The sequence below is a fragment of the Pseudophryne corroboree genome, chromosome 4 (genome assembly GCF_028390025.1).
Source record: "Pseudophryne corroboree isolate aPseCor3 chromosome 4, aPseCor3.hap2, whole genome shotgun sequence".
In the NCBI taxonomy this organism is placed as follows: Eukaryota; Metazoa; Chordata; class Amphibia; order Anura; family Myobatrachidae; genus Pseudophryne; species Pseudophryne corroboree.
Window position 1 is genome coordinate 94,462,247 of NC_086447.1, and position 20,468 is coordinate 94,482,714.

The following is a 20,468-nucleotide window of genomic DNA, read 5'->3' on the forward strand; positions in this document are numbered from 1 at the left end:
CGACAGGGTTGCTAAGTCGACAGGTCAAAAGGTCGACATGGGTTTATCACCTTTTTTTTTTTTTTTTACTTTTTCATACTTAACGATCCACGTGGACTATGATTGGAGCGGTAATCTGTGCACCTTGCCCGAAGCATGGCGAGGGGACATGGTTCACTAATTGGGGTTCCTGGTCACTCTACGAAGAAAATGACACCCCCCAAAAAAAACCTCATGTCGACCTTTTGACCTGTCGAGCTAGCACATGTCGACCTAGAAACCCTGTCGACCTTCCAACCCTGTCAACCTAGTGACTGTCGACCTATAGTGGTCGACCTAAACATTGTCGACCTAGACACCGTCGATCTAATGATCCACACCCTGCAAAATATATGGTTATCAATTGAAAAGCTTGCTTATAATTAGAGATGAGCGGGTTCGGTTTCTCTGAATACGAACCCGCCCGAACTTCATGTTTTTTTTCACGGGTCCGAGCGACTCGGATCTTCCCGCCTTGCTCGGTTAACCCGAGCGCGCCCGAACGTCATCATGACGCTGTCGGATTCTCGCGAGGCTCGGATTCTATCGCGAGACTCGGATTCTATATAAGGAGCCGCGCGTCGCCGCCATTTTCACACGTGCATTGAGATTGATAGGGAGAGGACGTGGCTGGCGTCCTCTCCATTTAGATTAGGGTTGAGAGAGAGAGAGAGAGATTGACCTGAGGCTGTGATACTGTAGAAGAGAGTGCAGAGTTTAGTGACTGACGACCACAGTGACCACCAGACAGTGCAGTTGTTTGTTTTATTTAATATATCCGTTCTCTGCCTGAAAAAAACGATACACACAGTGACTCAGTCACATACCATATCTGTGTGCACTGCTCAGCCCAGTGTGCTGCATCAATGTATATATATATCTGACTGTGCTCAGCTCACACAGCTTATAATTGTGGGGGAGACTGGGGAGCACTGCAGTGCCAGTTATAGGTTATAGCAGGAGCCAGGAGTACATAATATTATATTAAAATTAAACAGTGCACACTTTTGCTGCAGGAGTGCCACTGCCAGTGTGACTAGTGACCAGTGACCTGACCACCAGTATATATAATATTAGTAGTATACTATCTCTTTATCAACCAGTCTACATTAGCAGCAGACACAGTACAGTGCGGTAGTTCACGGCTGTGGCTACCTCTGTGTCGGCACTCGGCAGCCCGTCCATAATTGTATATACCACCTAACCGTGGTTTTTTTTTCTTTCTTTCTACATACATACTAGTTACGAGTATACTATCTCTTTATCAACCAGTCTGTATATTAGCAGCAGACACAGTACAGTGCGGTAGTTCACGGCTGTGGCTACCTCTGTGTCGGCACTCGGCAGCCCGTCCATAATTGTATATACCACCTAACCGTGGTTTTTTTTTCTTTCTTTATAGTCATACTAGTTACGAGTATACTATCTCTTTATCAACCAGTCTATATTAGCAGCAGACACAGTACAGTGCGGTAGTTCACGGCTGTGGCTACCTCTGTGTCGGCACTCGGCAGCCCGTCCATAATTGTATATACCACCTAACCGTGGTTTTTTTTTCTTTCTTTATACATACATACTAGTTACGAGTATACTATCTCTTTATCAACCAGTCTATATTAGCAGCAGACACAGTACAGTGCGGTAGTTCACGGCTGTGGCTACCTCTGTGTCGGCACTCGGCAGCCCGTCCATAATTGTATATACCACCTAACCGTGGTTTTTTTTTCTTTCTTTATACATACATACTAGTTACGAGTATACTATCTCTTTATCAACCAGTCTATATATTAGCAGCAGACACAGTACAGTGCGGTAGTTCACGGCTGTGGCTACCTCTGTGTCGGCACTCGGCAGCCCGTCCATAATTGTATATACCACCTAACCGTGGTTTTTTTTTCTTTCTTTATACATACATACTAGTTACGAGTATACTATCTCTTTATCAACCAGTCTATATATTAGCAGCAGACACAGTACAGTGCGGTAGTTCACGGCTGTGGCTACCTCTGTGTCGGCACTCGGCAGCCCGTCCATAATTGTATATACCACCTAACCGTGGTTTTTTTTTCTTTCTTTATAGTCATACTAGTTACGAGTATACTATCTCTTTATCAACCAGTCTATATTAGCAGCAGACACAGTACAGTGCGGTAGTTCACGGCTGTGGCTACCTCTGTGTCGGCACTCGGCAGCCCGTCCATAATTGTATATACCACCTAACCGTGGTTTTTTTTTCTTTCTTTATACATACATACTAGTTACGAGTATACTATCTCTTTATCAACCAGTCTATATTAGCAGCAGACACAGTACAGTGCGGTAGTTCACGGCTGTGGCTACCTCTGTGTCGGCACTCGGCAGCCCGTCCATAATTGTATATACCACCTAACCGTGGTTTTTTTTTCTTTCTTTATACATACATACTAGTTACGAGTATACTATCTCTTTATCAACCAGTCTATATATTAGCAGCAGACACAGTACAGTGCGGTAGTTCACGGCTGTGGCTACCTCTGTGTCGGCACTCGGCAGCCCGTCCATAATTGTATATACCACCTAACCGTGGTTTTTTTTTCTTTCTTTATACATACATACTAGTTACGAGTATACTATCTCTTTATCAACCAGTCTATATATTAGCAGCAGACACAGTACAGTGCGGTAGTTCACGGCTGTGGCTACCTCTGTGTCGGCACTCGGCAGGCAGTCCGTCCATAATTGTATACCACCTAACCGTGGTTTTTTTTTCTTTCTTCTTTATACATACATAGTTACATAGACATCTCTTTATCAACCAGTCTATATTAGCAGCAGACACAGTACAGTACGGTAGTTCACGGCTGTGGCTACCTCTGTGTCTGCACTCGGCAGGCAGTCCATAATTGTATACTAGTATCCATCTCCATTGTTTACCTGAGGTGCCTTTTAGTTGTGCCTATTAAAATATGGAGAACAAAAATGTTGAGGTTCCAAAATTAGGGAAAGATCAAGATCCACTTCCACCTCGTGCTGAAGCTGCTGCCACTAGTCATGGCCGAGACGATGAAATGCCAGCAACGTCGTCTGCCAAGGCCGATGCCCAATGTCATAGTACAGAGCATGTCAAATCCAAAACACCAAATATCAGAAAAAAAAGGACTCCAAAACCTAAAATAAAATTGTCGGAGGAGAAGCGTAAACTTGCCAATATGCCATTTACGACACGGAGTGGCAAGGAACGGCTGAGGCCCTGGCCTATGTTCATGGCTAGTGGTTCAGCTTCATATGAGGATGGAAGCACTCAGCCTCTCGCTAGAAAAATGAAAAGACTCAAGCTGGCAAAAGCAGCACAGCAAAGAACTGTGCATTCTTCGAAATCCCAAATCCACAAGGAGAGTCCAATTGTGTCGGTTGCGATGCCTGACCTTCCCAACACTGGACGTGAAGAGCATGCGCCTTCCACCATTTGCACGCCCCCTGCAAGTGCTGGAAGGAGCACCCGCAGTCCAGTTCCTGATAGTCAGATTGAAGATGTCAGTGTTGAAGTACACCAGGATGAGGAGGATATGGGTGTTGCTGGCGCTGGGGAGGAAATTGACCAGGAGGATTCTGATGGTGAGGTGGTTTGTTTAAGTCAGGCACCCGGGGAGACACCTGTTGTCCGTGGGAGGAATATGGCCGTTGACATGCCAGGTGAAAATACCAAAAAAATCAGCTCTTCGGTGTGGAGGTATTTCACCAGAAATGCGGACAACAGGTGTCAAGCCGTGTGTTCCCTTTGTCAAGCTGTAATAAGTAGGGGTAAGGACGTTAACCACCTCGGAACATCCTCCCTTATACGTCACCTGCAGCGCATTCATAATAAGTCAGTGACAAGTTCAAAAACTTTGGGTGACAGCGGAAGCAGTCCACTGACCAGTAAATCCCTTCCTCTTGTAACCAAGCTCACGCAAACCACCCCACCAACTCCCTCAGTGTCAATTTCCTCCTTCCCCAGGAATGCCAATAGTCCTGCAGGCCATGTCACTGGCAATTCTGACGAGTCCTCTCCTGCCTGGGATTCCTCCGATGCATCCTTGCGTGTAACGCCTACTGCTGCTGGCGCTGCTGTTGTTGCCGCTGGGAGTCGATGGTCATCCCAGAGGGGAAGTCGTAAGCCCACTTGTACTACTTCCAGTAAGCAATTGACTGTTCAACAGTCCTTTGCGAGGAAGATGAAATATCACAGCAGTCATCCTACTGCAAAGCGGATAACTGAGGCCTTGGCATCCTGGGTGGTGAGAAACGTGGTTCCGGTATCCATCATTACTGCAGAGCCAACTAGAGACTTGTTGGAGGTACTGTGTCCCCGGTACCAAATACCATCTAGGTTCCATTTCTCTAGGCAGGCGATACCGAAAATGTACACAGACCTCAGAAAAAGAGTCACCAGTGTCCTAAAAAATGCAGCTGTACCCAATGTCCACTTAACCACGGACATGTGGACAAGTGGAGCAGGGCAGGGTCAGGACTATATGACTGTGACAGCCCACTGGGTAGATGTATGGACTCTCGCCGCAAGAACAGCAGCGGTGGCACCAGTAGCAGCATCTCGCAAACGCCAACTCTTTCCTAGGCAGGCTACGCTTTGTATCACCGGTTTCCAGAATACGCACACAGCTGAAAACCTCTTACGGCAACTGAGGAAGATCATCGCGGAATGGCTTACCCCAATTGGACTCTCCTGTGGATTTGTGGCATCGGACAACGCCAGCAATATTGTGTGTGCATTAAATATGGGCAAATTCCAGCACGTCCCATGTTTTGCACATACCTTGAATTTGGTGGTGCAGAATTTTTTAAAAAACGACAGGGGCGTGCAAGAGATGCTGTCGGTGGCCAGACGAATTGCGGGACACTTTCGGCGTACAGGCACCACGTACAGAAGACTGGAGCACCACCAAAAACTACTGAACCTGCCCTGCCATCATCTGAAGCAAGAAGTGGTAACGAGGTGGAATTCAACCCTCTATATGCTTCAGAGGTTGGAGGAGCAGCAAAAGGCCATTCAAGCCTATACAATTGAGCACAATATAGTAGGTGGAATGCACCTGTCTCAAGCGCAGTGGAGAATGATTTCAACGTTGTGCAAGGTTCTGATGCCCTTTGAACTTGCCACACGTGAAGTCAGTTCAGACACTGCCAGCCTGAGTCAGGTCATTCCCCTCATCAGGCTTTTGCAGAAGAAGCTGGAGACATTGAAGGAGGAGCTAACACGGAGCGATTCCGCTAGGCATGTGGGACTTGTGGATGGAGCCCTTAATTCGCTTAACAAGGATTCACGGGTGGTCAATCTGTTGAAATCAGAGCACTACATTTTGGCCACCGTGCTCGATCCTAGATTTAAAGCCTACCTTGGATCTCTCTTTCCGGCAGACACAGGTCTGCTGGGGTTGAAAGACCTGCTGGTGACAAAATTGTCAAGTCAAGCGGAACGCGACCTGTCAACATCTCCTCCTTCACATTCTCCCGCAACTGGGGGTGCGAGGAAAAGGCTCAGAATTCCGAGCCCACCCGCTGGCGGTGATGCAGGGCAGTCTGGAGCGACTGCTGATGCTGACATCTGGTCCGGACTGAAGGACCTGCCAACGATTACGGACATGTCGTCTACTGTCACTGCATATGATTCTCTCAACATTGATAGAATGGTGGAGGATTATATGAGTGACCGCATCCAAGTAGGCACGTCAGACAGTCCGTACTTATACTGGCAGGAAAAAGAGGCAATTTGGAGGCCCTTGCACAAACTGGCTTTATTCTACCTAAGTTGCCCTCCCACAAGTGTGTACTCCGAAAGAGTGTTTAGTGCCGCCGCTCACCTTGTCAGCAATCGGCGTACGAGGTTACATCCAGAAAATGTGGAGAAGATGATGTTCATTAAAATGAATTATAATCAATTCCTCCGCGGAGACATTGACCAGCAGCAATTGCCTCCACAAAGTACACAGGGAGCTGAGATGGTGGATTCCAGTGGGGACGAATTGATAATCTGTGAGGAGGGGGATGTACACGGTGATATATCGGAGGGTGATGATGAGGTGGACATCTTGCCTCTGTAGAGCCAGTTTGTGCAAGGAGAGATTAATTGCTTCTTTTTTGGGGGGGGTCCAAACCAACCCGTCATATCAGTCACAGTCGTGTGGCAGACCCTGTCACTGAAATGATGGGTTGGTTAAAGTGTGCATGTCCTGTTTTGTTTATACAACATAAGGGTGGGTGGGAGGGCCCAAGGACAATTCCATCTTGCACCTCTTTTTTCTTTTCTTTTTCTTTGCATCATGTGCTGATTGGGGAGGGTTTTTTGGAAGGGACATCCTGCGTGACACTGCAGTGCCACTCCTAAATGGGCCCGGTGTTTGTGTCGGCCACTAGGGTCGCTAATCTTACTCACACAGTCAGCTACCTCATTGCGCCTCTTTTTTTCTTTGCGTCATGTGCTGTTTGGGGAGGGTTTTTTGGAAGGGACATCCTGCGTGACACTGCAGTGCCACTCCTAGATGGGCCCGGTGTTTGTGTCGGCCACTAGGGTCGCTAATCTTACTCACACAGCTACCTCATTGCGCCTCTTTTTTTCTTTGCGTCATGTGCTGTTTGGGGAGGGTTTTTTGGAAGGGACATCCTGCGTGACACTGCAGTGCCACTCCTAGATGGGCCCGGTGTTTGTGTCGGCCACTAGGGTCGCTAATCTTACTCACACAGCTACCTCATTGCGCCTCTTTTTTTCTTTGCGTCATGTGCTGTTTGGGGAGGGTTTTTTGGAAGGGCCATCCTGCGTGACACTGCAGTGCCACTCCTAGATGGGCCCGGTGTTTGTGTCGGCCACTAGGGTCGCTAATCTTACTCACACAGCTACCTCATTGCGCCTCTTTTTTTCTTTGCGTCATGTGCTGTTTGGGGAGGGTTTTTTGGAAGGGACATCCTGCGTGACACTGCAGTGCCACTCCTAGATGGGCCCGGTGTTTGTGTCGGCCACTAGGGTCGCTTATCTTACTCACACAGCGACCTCTGTGCAAATTTTAGGACTAAAAATAATATTGTGAGGTGTGAGGTATTCAGAATAGACTGAAAATGAGTGTAAATTATGGTTTTTGAGGTTAATAATACTTTGGGATCAAAATGACCCCCAAATTCTATGATTTAAGCTGTTTTTTAGTGTTTTTTGAAAAAAACACCCGAATCCAAAACACACCCGAATCCGACAAAAAAAATTCGGTGAGGTTTTGCCAAAACGCGTTCGAACCCAAAACACGGCCGCGGAACCGAACCCAAAACCAAAACACAAAACCCGAAAAATTTCAGGCGCTCATCTCTACTTATAATAATGACCATTAGTATGACCATCACATTAATGCCTTCTGTTGTATTTAGTCAGACATAACATGCTTACGATAAATTACATTTAATATAACACAAATAAGGCATTGATCATTTAATTAAACAGGATAATAGGTAATTTCAGGGAAAAGTAATACATCTCTTATGCACTCAGAGTAACTGCAGCCTATATGTAAGATATGGGGAATTATGCAGCAAGGACTGTCGGCTATGCCTAATAATTTGTGTGATGTCAGGTGCAGTATATATTTATAAATAGAACTACAGTATGGCACATATTTATCAAGCCTTGGAGAGTGATAAATATCACAGTGATAAAGTAACAACCAATCAGCTCCTAACTGTCATTTTTCAAACACAGTCTGTAACATGGAAGTTAGGAGCTGATTGGCTGGTACTTTATCACTGTGTTATTTATCACTCTCCAAGGCTTGATAAATTTGGGCCTATGTCTGGCGAAGCAAGTTCATGCATTTCCCCCTTAACAAGATGCAGAAAGTGGGCGTTTCAGTCCTTGCCCATTTGACAACACGGTGTACACAAGGGGAGGAGTTTAGGAGCATTTACATAAACTCGCAGAAGTAACGGTCCCACAGACTATTTGCCCCAGGGCCCCCACAAACCCTAATCCGGCCCTGACATTGAGACTTGCAGAATCAATACACAATACAGTAAATCATTCTCCCAATCCGCCCAAACCCTTCCCCATTCTTCCCACAAATGCCACACCTCTTCACATAATTCTCATCCCTTCTGATGGCTGCGATTCAGACGGCCACTTTACACAAGCTTGCAAATACATCTGATTGGTAACAATAATTCTTTTTGTCATATTGATGAAGTTTCATTCCCTGAATACTGTAGATCAGGAGGCCAATAAATATTGTGGAAAATAACCCACCAGCTTTTTCTTTTATTAACTTTAATCGTTGTGACCTCCATTTGCAAGAGCATGTGATGTCCTGCCTCACACTTACCTGGTGAGGCACATAGGGCAAATCACCTTCCTGAGAGGTCATATTGTTACACAGGGTTAATTCAATTAAATGCAAGTTTACAAAAGGCTTGCCTACATCGTGGCAAAGCATGCACCCGCAAAATGCGAGATTCATATAGAAATGGATTTGCAGCGATTACGTGCGATGATTCTACAATAAGTGAACTAGCAGAAGTGCATGGAAAAGTGGGAAGATCGCCCTAACCCCCCAAATAAGTGGCAACTGAGAAAGCAGGGCCGTACAGAATATTAGTGATCATAAGCAAAGTGTTGGAGGCAGGGCCATAAGGAGGGCGTGGCAGATGGTGCCATCACATAGGGCAGGATGTCCCAAGGTTGGTACCAGACGTACTCACCCTCCGCTGAAACCCACGCTCTGCTCTGGCTTGCGTCTCCATCGCTGTGTGGGGAGAGACGTTGGGTGGAATTCAATTGTTTAAAAAGTCGGTTGGGTGTCTGTTTTTTCCTGTCTGTTACATAGGAAAAAACAGACATCCAACTGACTTTTCAAACAATTGAATACCCTCCATTATGTCTTTACCCAGATTACCACGGGAGCTGCTCTGCCGTTCGGAGCGTCTGTTGGATGCTCCAAGCAGCAGGCTAGTAGTCCAGAGAAGGCGGACCTGCCCTACCACCCTGTGAGGCACTTAGTTATGATGGTTTAAGCGTCACTTAGGGGGCGGGTGCAGCACTTGAAACAGCGGCTCCCTGTTATGGGGCTGGTTGGAGATTCTTAAAAGGTGTCAAATGGTTGATTCTCACATTATAAATGTTGAAAAACTGATAAAATCAGCAAGTGCTTTTCAGCAAATGAAAGGGGCAGCAGTTGATTTACCGACGGACACAATACAGACGGTCATAATCTCGACAGCTATTGACCGACAGTCAAAATACCAACATTCATTATGCCGACATAGTAATAATACCGACGTTTGAAATGTTGACATGTCAAAATGCCGACATACGTTTTTAAAGATTTTTTACCCAAAACCAGACTTGTTCATACTTCACCATCCCCGGACCTGGAGGGGGAATATAATAGTGTGCCGAGCGCAGCGAGCCATGCGAGGTGACACGGAACATTTCATGACATATGTTGACATTGATACATAAAAACACAGAAAAAAATCATGTCAGTATTTTGACATGTCTGCATTTCAAATGTCGGTATTCTGGCTATGTCAGCATTTTTAACATGTCGGTATAATGAATGTTGGTATGTTGACCATGTCGGTATTTTGACTGTAGGTCAATCACTGTTGGCATTATGACCATCAGTATTGTGTCCGTCAGTAAATCATACTAAACCCAATGAAAGTCTGTACAGTATATTGGGGTACGCTTTTGTAATGCCTATCTGCAAATTCAAAACCCCATTTCCCATCAATACAGTACAAACCCTCTACATACCTCTCAGTCATCATTTAACCAATTTCTGATCTTTTTAGAGATAATCAGAAATAACATCTTTATTGACCAAAATATATTATTTAGGGGCAGTGGCGGAACTAGCGAGCGGTGGGCCCAAGTGCAACAAAATGCTTTGCCCCCCCCCCCCCCCCCCCATCCCATCCAAGTCCACCCCCTCACCCCTGGAGAGCATCTGGTGAGGGGGACCTGCTTAGGGCCAGAGAAATGGATACCTAGCAACAGTGCCGTAACGAGACATTTTAGCGCTGTGTGCAAGAAACGACATCGGAGCCCCACCCCTGCATGGAAAACAGGGGCAGTGCGTGCCTTAAGCATGCAAAATACATAAGGGCGTGGCTTCATGGGGGCGTGGCTTTTTACACCTTACAGCGGACAGATTCCCCTTTTTACACATAACAGCGGACAGTTTCCCCTTGTTACACATAACGGCGGACAGCGTGCCCTTGTTACACATAACGGCAGACAGCGTGCCCTTGTTACACATAACGGCAGACAGCGAGAAAGAAAGAAAGAAAGAGAAAGAAAGAAAGAAAGAGAAAAAGAAAGAAAGAAAGAAAGAAAAAGAGAGAAAGAGAAAGAAAGAAAGAAAGAAAGAAAGAAAGAAAGAAAGAAAGAAAGAAAGAAAGAAAGAAAGAAAGAAAGAAAGAAAGAAAGAAAGAAAAAAAGAGAATTTATACTTACTGTCTCCGCTGGCTCAGGCTCCTCGGTGCAGCTTCTGGCAGATCACGATTGCCGGGCAGGAGAGAAGGAGGAGGAGGGAGGTGGAGGAGGGAGCCGCAGCAGCGCTGTTATTGGTGGAGGCGCTGCTGCTGCTGTCCAGGTCCTTCACCATAGGCTGTCCTCCGCCGCTGTGAATGCTGGGATGCGCTTAACAGCAGCGGAAGACAGCCTATAGTGAAACAGAGGGACAGCAGCAGCGCCTCAACCAATAAAACAGCGCAACTGCGGCTCCCTCCTCCTCCTTCCCCCCGTGGCAGCTGCGCTCCTCTCCTCTCCTGTGTCCTGCGGGTGGCTGTGTGCTGCGGGCAGCGGTTGCCCGCAGCACACAGCGGCATGTAATGAGTCACCTACAGAACACATGGTTTTGCCCATTAGAGGAAGATTTTGCTTTTGCAATCAACCTTGATTAGGCCCATAGTGCAGTGATATAGTGCAATGTATGGGGGGGGGACACAGGGGGGCATGTACTGGAACACGCTGCTGGGGGGCATGTGACGCTTAGGGCATTTGGGGAAAATGGGGGAATAATGGGCCTAATTCAGATCTGTTCGCTCGCTAGCATTTTTCGCTGCGCAGTGATCAGGTAACTACTGCGCATGCGTATGCACCGCAATGCGCAGTTGTGCCGTACAGTTACAAAGCGGATTGTTGTTGTGCACTGGTTATAGCGAAGAAACCATTCGCACAGCCGTTCGCAAGGAGATGGACTGGAAGAGGGCGTTTGTGGGTGGCAACTGACCGTTTTCAGGGAGTAGTTGGAAAAACGCAGGCGTGTCAAAGCGTTTGCAGGTGTCTGTCGTCAATTCCGGGCTCGAATAGGCTGAAGTGATCGCAGCGGCTGAGTAAGGTCAGAACTACTCAGAAACGACACAAATTGTTTTTGTACAGGGCGGATGCACACGCGATCGCACACTTGCAAAGCGAAAATACACTCCCCCATAGGCGGCAACTATCTGATCGCAGCGCTGCAAAAACTAGCTTGCGATCGAACAGATCTGAATTAGGCCCATTGTTCAATAGTATCCTCTTTTTTCAAAATTTTTGATAATCTGATTATTGTAGTCTGACAGGTTTGTGTTTTTGTTATTATTATTATTAATTGTTTTTTTTGGGGGGGCACCAAATTACTGCCTTGCCCCGGGTTTCAAAAGTGCTAGTTTCGGCCCTGGTAACAGTAATACTTACCGATGCCTGTCAGCCCATATGGTAATTACTTTCATCATGGACAGTCTAGTACTGCCCCCTCACCCGCTCCGTCCTCTGTCAAGGTCCTCACTATAAATGTATCTTTCCTGGCCCGAGCTGCCCCTGATTGCTGCTCTCTTGTTCTGTTTGTTTAAAAAATCGGAATTCTCCACGATGATATAAACAGATATACCACAGAAATAATCCAAAACCCAGAGAAACATAACAACATATGACAATACAACACTATGCAAACTCCCAGATAACACTCCTAAAGCAGCTAAAGGTCTTGCAGCGGTTTTCTATTGTTTTCATCATACTGCATTGAGAGAATGACCTCGTCTATAATACATGTCCTGTAGCCTTTTTCATAATACATGAATGCTCGGTTCCCCATAGCGTACAAAGCAATCCATAGAACTAGAATCATATGCCAACTGCACCCTCACTGCCTTCATCTATCGTGGTATTATCTCTGCCACACAACACTACCCTCTGTCCTACACAGGCAAAACACAGCTATAAAATGATCATTACCCTCTGGCTGTGTTTGTGTGATGACGCTTAAGCCAGATTTACTACCTTATGCTAATGTGTGTTTTCATAGGGCCAGTGCCAAGATCCGTGCATCTTCCAACGGGAAGCCACTCCCCCCATTATGCTTCCATCCACAGCCGCAACCGTCAGAATCTGAATGTGCACCAGCCCCGTGCTAGGTGTAAGAGACCAATCAGAAACAGGCCTCCCTTCCCCGTAAGCATGACACGAATAGCATGGAACTCTAGTTACCCGCCCAAGACCCTCCCGTGATATGCACACCAGAATGGAACACTTTTGTACAATTACATTGTTGCCACCCAGTTTCCTCCCCAAAATGCTAATTTCACACCAAGGGGGAAATTTAATTGCAGGTGAAATGCCATTTTCACGTGAAAAACTGATTTATTTCACGATAGGCGAAAACGAGACAATACAATTGTACGCAACATACACACGGATGATTCTCCACAGGATAAATGGGGATTTTTTTTCTCCACCACCTCCTGAGCAGATGCAAAGTTGGGAAAAATCCCTATTTTAAGTTAAAAATGTTGGGACTTGGTTCAGAACCGCTTGGGCACCCCCCTTAATGACTAATCAGCCACTCAGAACTTTTTAATTATCCTGATTTGGCCAATAATGACACATCATTTTTGGGGATAAAAACGGCAGAATGCAGGAAAATGGGTTTTAAGATGTGAGACAAGTATATTGGGGTGCTGCATGAATGGGATAGGTGTGTTTAGGGGTTGGGTACGGGATCCGGTGTTCGGGATCGCGGTGGTCAGAATACCGTGCTGGGGTCCCGACCGCCAGAATGCCAGCAGGGGGGCAAGTGCAATGAAGCCCCTTGCAGGCTTGCTGCGCTTGCTACGCTGTGAACTCGGTGGCTTGCTGTACTCTCCACATGTTCTATTCCCACTTCATGGGTGTCGTGGACACCCAGAAGTGGGAATAGCTGTGGCGGTGCTGCCGGCATTCTGGCAGTCAGGATCCCGGCGTCGGTATTCTGACCACCGGGATTCCGACTGCCGGGATCCTGACTACATCCTGACCAATAGTGGTCGACCTAAGTCTAATCTACCTAACATACCACACCACACCCATAGCAGCCATCTGACGTATTTTAAGAACACCAAATACTTTTTTTATGGCCACTGACAGACTTCTATACTGTTATCCTATATTAGTTTGCCTTTCTTTGGGGTACAGGCAGATTTCCCCATTTTCACCTACACTTAACACAGTTTTGACGGCAAGACTTGTCGCCCGAATTCCATTTCCACTCATTTCTAATTGAAATGCACAATAAACGGGAGCACGCATATATGCGAAAAGTTCAATTATCGGGCGATGAGCGTTGACATTAAAAAAAGATGGCATTTCGCCAACACTTGAATTCCCCCCTTAGTGTGATGCAGCAATGATTAAAGATACGTCCTCTAGAAATCTCTATTTTACATCTGTGAAAACAGATGCGCCTGACCCAATATGAGAAATTGTTTTAATGCTTGTAGCAAACACAGTCAGAGACACATTTGCAATGAAGATACAAACTGGTTAAAAACCCAAATGTTTTTGCTCAGATTGCATATAATGGAGAAAAAGAGGGCAAAGGGGTTAGGCAGGACTCGTATTTTGTATTGATACCCACAGACCACCTCAAGCTATGCCACTGGTCTGGAATATATCCACAAACAAAGTGGACATCTGGAAAGTACTGTACGTCTCGACAGGGGGCGTGGCCTAATCACAGGAGGAGTGGTAATATTCCCTTAGAAAAAATATATAGAAAAAAATAGTACTTTAACCCTTAATATACCAAGCCTACCTCGTCAACGTACTTTACCAAGCTGGGGTCTTCAGAGGACCCCACGTTTTTTTGTCTAAATTCTCAACTGTTTGATGCGGTAAATTACTAAAATTGTGTTTTTTTTTGGTTTCTGAAGGGAATACGTTCTAGTACGGGAACAACAGTTACTATAACATATTTTGTTTATTTATTTCAAGAGTAGTTGGCCAATAAAAGCCGTATATTCTTCTTCATTACAGTGTGTACATTTTTACATCCGATTAGATACTGTATATTCTTGTAAAAAGGTTATATCACTTTACAACGCTAACAATACATCACTATTCATGTGTTACCATTGCTACAGTCCTTAGCACATGTCATGGTGGTTGTTTTCCTGTGTTTATCACATATAAAACGTTCTGCATCTGTAACGTAGTATACCAAGCGGGATCCCGGTGGGACCCCAATTGTGTTTTTTATTATTTACGTTTTTTTGAAAGAACATTTATTAAGCCTAATTACACAGTATTTATCTTAATTCGATGCAGGACACAGAAAAATCAGGAGTAAAATAGTTGTTATAGATACGGCAGGATCCCAAAAAATAACATTCTGGGGTCCTCGGAAGATGCCCCTTGTTATACTAAGGGTTAAGCGCCTCCATGGCCACACTGCAGCCCATCACATAGCAGTTCGTGCTGGGCTGAGGAGAAGAGCTGCAGCTGCTGACAGGTGAGGGGTGTGTGTGTGTGTGGGGGGGGACCTGGGCCCCCACTGGGTCCCTCCATGAGACCTGGGTAATTAGAACCCCCCCCCCTCTCTGCATCACTGCGTCTTGATTGTGCTGTACTGATCCATTTGTTGTACACTGTAAAAAACTGCTCCATTCTCTCTCTTCTTTTTTCTTTTTTTTTGCACAATATATTCTTTTCATCAAAAGCTTAAATGAAACAGTGAAAAAAATCTGCCGAGCACTGATCACTGCCTCGTGTGCTAATCTTCATCTCAAACCAGGTGGACCTGTTTTCCGTGACGGGTTCATGTTGTCATTGGAAATCATCTTTCCGGAAAGATAATACCATATTGTGGCATTCTTGCGGGCTTTCGACAAACATGCAGTAAAGGAATGTGAGAATTAACTATTTATGGTTCAGAGAGAAGACCTAAAGCTGATGTTATGTTATTTCATTGTCTCTCACTGCAGCACGAAGACTCATGGGGCCTGATTCAGATTCCGCTGCATTAGTGGCGTATGTGCGGTATGGGTCTGCGATAGAGGTATGGTGTATGGCATCAGACTGTCAGTGATTGACAGTCTGGTGCTGTTTTGAGGTGGGGAGGGGGCAGCGGGGTCATGACTACAAAATGACTGCCACCAGCCCTGGATTCAGATATCTTTACTTCTGGTGACTTGTAATTTATGGTACCCAAACCCACCCTATTGCTCTGGCTTCCAATCCCACCCTATTGCTCTGACTCCCAATCCCACCCTATTGCTCTGTCTCCCAATCCCACCCTATTGCTATGTCTCCCAATCCCACCCTATTGCTCTGACTCCAAATCCCACCCTATTGCTCTGTCTCCCAATCCCACCCTATTGCTCTGTCTCCCAATCCCACCCTATTGCTCTGTCTCCCAATCCCACCCTATTGCTCTGACTCCCAATCCCACCCTATTGCTCTGGCTTCCAATCCCACCCTATTGCTCTGGCTCCCAATCCCACCCTATTGCTCTGGCTCCTAAACCCACCCTATTGCTCTGGCTCCCAGTCCCACCCTATTGCTCTGGCTCCTAAACCCACCCTATTGCTCTGGCTCCCAATCCCATCCTATTGCTCTGGCTCCCAATCCCACCCTATTGCTCTGGCTCCTAAACCCACCCTATTGCTCTGGCTCCCAATCCCACCCTATTGCTCTGGCTCCCAATCCCACCCTATTGCTCTGGCACCCAACACCACCCTATTGCTCTGACACTCAAACCCACCCTATTGCTCTGGCACTCAAACCCACCCTATTGCTCTGGCTCCCAAACCCACCCTATTTCTATGGGGCCAGGGAAGGGCAGTGTGGTCACAAAATGGCTGCCACCAGTCCTGGATTCACATTTCTTTAGCTCTGGCAACTTTTTAACTCTGGTACCCAAACGCAGTAACCCACCATATCGCTCTGGCTCCCTATGATCCTAGCACACACTGAAATATGGAGATCTCGCTGACTCCCTAAAAGAGTCTAGTACAATGATGAACTCTCCGATCACCATGGAGAAAACACTGAGGAGAAGAACAGGAAAGATATGTGCTACAAGAAAATGTCCGCTGCTCCCCAGCACTGTGATGGCTACACAAGTAGCTGTGTGCCCAAGGATTTGTGATGAATTACAGGTGATTTGTGTTGATTTACTGGGGACATGTGCTCCATTACAGGGCATGTGTGTTGCATTACAGGGTGTGTGTGCTTTAGTACAGCGTGTATGTGCTCCATTACAGCGGATCTGTGCCCAAGCATGTATTCTGCATTGACAAGTCACATGAACTTTGCAGAAGGGAGAGTGTTGATATACTGAAGTAATTTTACATGATAGAAAATAGTTGAGTTCAGCATATTTTTCATTCAGTTACACCTATAGTTACTTGGGTTTTGATATCTCTGGCACAAGAAAATACTGTATCTGGACTGTACTTCCTCCTCAGGGGGAAGTCCAGTATTGGGAGAAACGCGTTGGTCTTTAGCACTCCCCCACCACCCGGACACACCTCTAAAAGCATAGCAGTAAAGAACCATAAAACTAGAGAAAACTCGAAAGCAATCATCCCGCCGCCGGCTTGGCCGCATTCAGCAGCCAGTGCCGAACACTTCCACGGGAAGAGGAGAGTGCAGGCATATCAACAGGACTCATAAAGCTCAATAATCCAATTACCCGTGAAGAGTGCGATTTACCATCACAGCGGTGTGTAAATGCCAGCAACGGTATCTCATTTTGCGAATCTGTCATTCGGCTGGCTGGGCAAAGGGTGTGAGAAGGGGTCATAGGCGGATCCGGGGGGAGGCACTCGGGCCCGTGCCCCCCCTGTCGTTTCTGACGGTTTTTTTTTTCAAAAGTAGAACAGCAGCAGCATTACTGCTATTTCCGTCAGTTATATTTGATAAAAGAGCCGGCAGGCACTAGGACCCGCCGCGGCTCTAACAGCAAGTCCGTGTGGTAACCAATGGGGAGGCCACCCCATGCTCACACCGCAATCTACCTCCCCCACTGCCAGCTGGCCATAGTCCAGCCCAGGCACGGGGTTCAAATGCCAGCATCGAGTAAAACTGTTACTTATGACGGCGCAGAAGGCTTTATTAGCCCTCACTGCACCGCACAATAATCCCAGCCCTTCCTCCTCCACTTTACCACCATGCTAGGTGCAGTCAAACTCAGCCTCAGCTTTGAGAAGTCGGCCCGTGTGACAGGGCTGTCCTGCAGATGTCTTATGCTGCTTGTTGGAGATCCAGCTTACTGCTTCTGCTAATCAAAGATGGGCAGTTCGTGTCCTGCAGTGTAAGTCTCAGTGCAGTGCCCAAAACAAGGTATGCTGCACCTGCCCCCACCAACTAAAAACTTTAATAATTATATTGTGCTGGGGTGCCTTCCAGGCTCCCATACCTAATGGAACAGGTGGCCAACATTTCAAGGCCCAATCAGCCTTTTCATCAGGGTGAAACATTGGCAATAAACCAGGATGCGCTCCTACAGCCAATCATTACCTGATGGCGTAATCTGTGAGGCCATGCCCCCTGTGATACCACACCCCTTATCTGGGAGCACACGTGCCTTAGGTGCATGTAAATATAACTATTACCGTTATCCTATCATGGTGCCCCCCCCCCTTTCATTTTTTCTGGATCCGCCCCTGAAAGGGGTGCCATTGCTGCCGTTAAAATGCCGTGGCAATGGCAATTCGCACCATTCGCCGGCAACTGAATTCCTCCCTATATTGCATATTACAAGCATTAATTGAATCTCCAGCAAGCCAATGGTGCCTAAGGATGACATTTACTAAGCAGTGATAAGAGATGAGAAATGAGCCAGTGGAGAAGTTGCCCATGGCAACCAATCAGCACTTAAGTAACATCTATAATTTGCATACTGTAAAATGATACAGAGCTGCTAATTGGTTGATGGGGCAACTTCTCCACTGGCTCACTTCTCCGCTCTTATCACTGCTTAGTAAATGTCCCCCTAAGTGCCACTGGTTAACCCTATCAACTCTTCTCTACTAAAAGCTGTATTGATTGGATATCATATTGAGAAGGGTTGTGCTAGTTGGCATGCCGACTGTCGGGATTTAGAGGGGTACAGGATATAGCCGTCGGTAATGTGACATAACTACATGCCTTTTGAACGGGTTACTGTGCATCAAATAAACGAGTGTAAGTTAGACTAAGGATTCTTCTCTGCCATTCAAATATATTATAAGCAATATTCAATTTCAAATGTTTTATGCTACGGACTATGCACAGCAGTTTATACTAAGAAATTTGGTGTTGATTCATTTTGTGTATTTAACCTGCGTAAATGTCTTATGTTAAATATTTAGGACTTTTATAATATGCACATACACTTATATGCACACTGAATATATGTACAGTCCAGATAGTTTATAGCACCAGGGATATCAAAACCTAATGGGCCCCACACACTTTGCGATCCGCCGCTGAGCTGCCCGGCGGCGGCGGGGGGGGGGGGGGGGGGGCAGTGACGGGGGAGTGAAGTTTCTTCACTCCCCCCCGTCACCCGGCTTCATAGCACTGCAGGCAAATATGGACAATCTCGTCCATATTGGCCTGCATGCCAATGCCAGTATTATCGCCCAGTGTGTAGGGCCCATATGTGTTTATTCTTCAACCATGGGCAGTACGAATGGTGTAATGGTTAGCACTACTGCCTCACAGCGCTGAGGTCATGGGTTCAATTCCAACCATAGCCCTAACTGTGTGGAGTTTGTATATTCTCCCCGTACTCCGGTTTCCTCCCACAATCCAAAATTATACTGGTAGGTTAATTGGCTCCCAACAAAATTAACCCTAGTGTGAATGTGTGTACATGTGATAGGGAACATAGATTGTAAGCTCCACTGGGGCACGGACTGATGTGAATGAGCAAATATTCTCTGTAAAGCGCTGCGGAATATGTGTGCGCTATATAAGTAACTGGTAATAAATAACCATGGTTTCGGGAACACCTGAATAACCCATCACTAAAAGCTGCTTTGATTACTCAACTTGCAGGAGAAGCGCCGATTTATTTGGTATATCACAGTTCCATCTATGGAAAACATCTCTCATTAGTGGGTTCATTGGCTAAAGAGCAGACTTCTGGTAACCTTTGCAGGCTCTTTCTTTGACTACTGCTTAGTGTGTTAATGTGACAACTGTGTGCTTTGCAAGCCTTAAATACTTGGCATATGTATGTATACACGTAGGGAACTATGTAAATGCATTGGGGTTCAGTTTTATGACACACCTCTCAAGCGGATCAGCATACATCCTCTAAATAGGCATGTATGATTTTGCCTATATAAAATAAACACTCAGAAATAATTAAATCCATAATGAGTCAATATTTAATGTTTATATTTTGTAAGGAGTCAATTATTAATATGTTCATTAAAAAAAATTATTTAAAAATCAATGTAAAGGGAGCAGAGAACCTCTGCTCTAACTCCGACACTTGAGGTCCGAGTCTCCGTGCCCTTTCATGAAACCTGGCTGCCTACACAATATAAAGGCCAGCATTTTTAAAATAATTCCCAGAGACAGTTGAGTGCTGAGCAAGTGTATGCCAGGTTGTTGTGTTGTCATGGGTGCTACTATCTAAAGATTCCTACACTACAATCCCCATCATGTAACATTTATTATCTTAGGGGTATATTTACAAAACTGCGGCTTTTTAATGCCACTGATTTCTTGGCAGCTTGGAAAAGCCGCTCTTAGAAAAATATACCCCTTAGTTACAATATAATTTTTTACATTGTAAGTATTTCTCTGCAACAAAAAGAGTAAGTAACAAAGGCCCTCATTCTGAGTTGATCGCTCGCTGGCTACTTTTAGCAGCCGTGCAAACGCATTGTCGCCGCCCACCGGGGAGTGTATTTTTGCTTTGCAGAAGTGCGAACGCTTGTGCAGTAGAGCGTCTGCAAAAACATTTTGTGCAAAACAAGACCAGCCCTCTAGTTACTCTTCGTGTGCATTGATTCTAATGATGGAGGGATGGCTTTTGATGTCACACACCTGCCCAGCGACGCCTGCGTTTTTCAAAACACTCCCTGAAAACGGTCGGTTGACACCCAGAAACGCCCACTTCATGTCAATCTTCATGGTTCGGCCGTGCGACTGAAAGCTTCGCTGGAAACTGTGCAAAACCACAATGCTCTTTGTACCCGTACGT